This window comes from Carassius auratus, unplaced genomic scaffold, assembly GCF_003368295.1.
Source record: "Carassius auratus strain Wakin unplaced genomic scaffold, ASM336829v1 scaf_tig00058111, whole genome shotgun sequence".
Lineage (NCBI taxonomy): Eukaryota > Metazoa > Chordata > Actinopteri > Cypriniformes > Cyprinidae > Carassius > Carassius auratus.
Genome location: NW_020527431.1, coordinates 1 through 2,500, shown reverse-complemented (window position 1 = coordinate 2,500; position 2,500 = coordinate 1). Strand labels below are relative to the sequence as shown.

The 2,500-nt window shown below is 37.3% G+C and overlaps 2 non-coding genes across 2 annotated transcripts; both read right to left on the bottom strand.

The window, feature by feature from the left end:
* Window positions 1-1,009: 1,009 nt before the first annotated feature.
* LOC113090694 (5S ribosomal RNA) lies at window positions 1,010-1,128 on the bottom strand. Its single transcript, XR_003287230.1, has one exon. It is a non-coding gene; the product is annotated as a 5S ribosomal RNA (ribosomal RNA).
* Window positions 1,129-1,781: 653 nt separating this feature from the next.
* LOC113090700 (5S ribosomal RNA) lies at window positions 1,782-1,899 on the bottom strand. Its single transcript, XR_003287235.1, has one exon. It is a non-coding gene; the product is annotated as a 5S ribosomal RNA (ribosomal RNA).
* Between the last annotated feature and the right edge of the window lie 601 nt (window positions 1,900-2,500).

Genomic DNA, 2,500 nt, shown 5'->3' with positions numbered 1-2,500 from the left:
CTGTTTTTGCAAGATTATTATATAATTCGTGAAAAATATCCAAAAATTTAAAGCACCTGGTATTCCCAGGCAGTCTCTCATCCATGTACTAACCTGGCCCAAACCTGCTTATATTCAGAGATTGGGCATTGACTCTATTTTTTGCCAATTTATTATATACTAAGTGAAAAAATTCCAAAAATTTAAAGCACCTGGTATTCCCAGGCAGTCTCCCATCCATGTACTAACCTGGCCCAAACCTGCTTATATTCAGAGATCGGGCATTGACTCTATTTTTTGCCAAATTTATTATATACTTAGTGAAGAAATTCCAAAAGCTTAAAGCACCTGGTATTCCTTGGCGGTCTCTCATTCAAGTACTAACCAGACCTTAACCTGCTAAGATTCAGAGATCGGGCATTGACTCTTTTTTTTTTTTTTTTGCAAGATTATTATATAATTCGTGAAAAATATCCAAAAATTTAAAGCACCTGGTATTCCCAGGCAGTCTCTCATCCATGTACTAACCTGGCCCAAACCTGCTTATATTCAGAGATCGGGCATTGACTCTATTTTTTGCCAAATTTATTATATACTAAGTGAAAAAATTCCAAAAATTTAAAGCACCTGGTATTCCCAGGCAGTCTCCCATCCATGTACTAACCTGGCCCAAACCTGCTTATATTCAGAGATCGGGCATTGACTCTATTTTTTGCCAAATTTATTATATACTAAGTGAAGAAATTCCAAAAGCTTAAAGCACCTGGTATTCCTTGGCGGTCTCTCATTCAAGTACTAACCAGACCTTAACCTGCTAAGATTCAGAGATCGGGCATTGTCTTTTTTTTTTTTTTTTTGCAAGATTATTATATAATTCGTGAAAAATATCCAAAAATTTAAAGCACCTGGTATTCCCAGGCAGTCTCCCATCCATGTACTAACCTGGCCCAAACCTGCTTATATTCAGAGATCGGGCATTGACTCTATTTTTTGGCAAAATTATTATATACTAAGTGAAAAATTTCCAAAAAGCTTACAGTACCTGGTATTCCCAGGTGGTCTCCCATCCAAGTACTAACCAGGCCCAAACCTGCTTAGCTTCCGAGATCAGACGAGATCAGGCATAGCCAGGCTGGTATGTCCGTAAGCGAAGACTGCTGCAAAGAGAATGCTATTTAAAGATCAGCCAATCTACTCGCCAGTACATTATATAAGTAGGAAAGAAAACCAAAAACTTAAAGCACCTAGTATTCCTAGGCGGTCTCTCATCCAAGTACTAACCATACCTAAACCTGCTAAAATTCAGAGATTGGGCATTGTCTCTTTTTTTTTTTTTTTTTTGCAAGATTATTATATAATTCGTGAAAAATATCCAAAAATTTAAAGCACCTGGTATTCCCAGGCAGTCTCCCATCCATGTACTAACCTGGCCCAAACCTGCTTATATTCAGAGATCGGGCATTGACTCTATTTTTTGCCAAATTTATTATATACTAAGTGAAAAAATTCCAAAAGCTTTAAGCACCTGGTATTCCTATGCGGTCTTTCAACCAAGTACTAACCATACATTAACCTGCTAAGATTAAGAGATTGGGCATTGTCTCTTTTTTTTTTTTTTTTTTTGCAAGATTATTATATAATTCGTGAAAAATATCCAAAAATTTAAAGCACCTGGTATTCCAGGCAGTCTCCCATCAATGTACTAACCTGGCCAAACCTGCTTATATTCAGAGATCGGGCATTGACTCTATTTTTTGCAAAATTTATATATACTAAGTGAAAAATTTTCCAAAAAAAAAAAAAGCTTACAGTACCTGGTATTCCCAGGCGGTCTCCCATCCAAGTACTAACCAGGCCCAAACCTGCTTAACTTCGAGATCAGACGAGATCGGGCATTGCCAGGCTGGTATGGCCGTAAGCGAAGACTGCTGCAAAGAGAAGGCTATTTAAAGATCAGCCAATCTACTCGCCAGTACATTATATAAGTAGGAAAGAAAACCCAAAAGCTTAAAGCACCTGCTATTCCTTGGCGGTCTCTCATCCAAGTACTAACTAGACCTAAACCTGCTAAAATTCAGAGATCGGGCATTGACTCTTTTTTCTGTTTTTGCAAGATTATTATATAATTCGTGAAAAATATCCAAAATTTAAAGCACCTGGTATTCCAGGCAGTCTCTCATCCATGTACTAACCTGGCCAAACCTGCTTATATTCAGAGATTGGGCATTGACTCTATTTTTTGCCAAATTTATTATATACTAAGTGAAAAAATTCAAAAATTTAAAGCACCTGGTATTCCCAGGCAGTCTCCCATCCCATGTACTAACCTGGCCAAACCTGCTTATATTCAGAGATCGGGCATTGACTCTATTTTTGCCAAATTTTATACTACTAAGTGAAGAAAATTCCAAAAGCTTAAAGCACCTGGTATTCCTTGGCGGTCTCTCATTCAAGTACTAACCAGACCTTAACCTGCTAAGATTCAGAGATCGGGCATTGACTCTTTTTTTTTTTTTTTTTT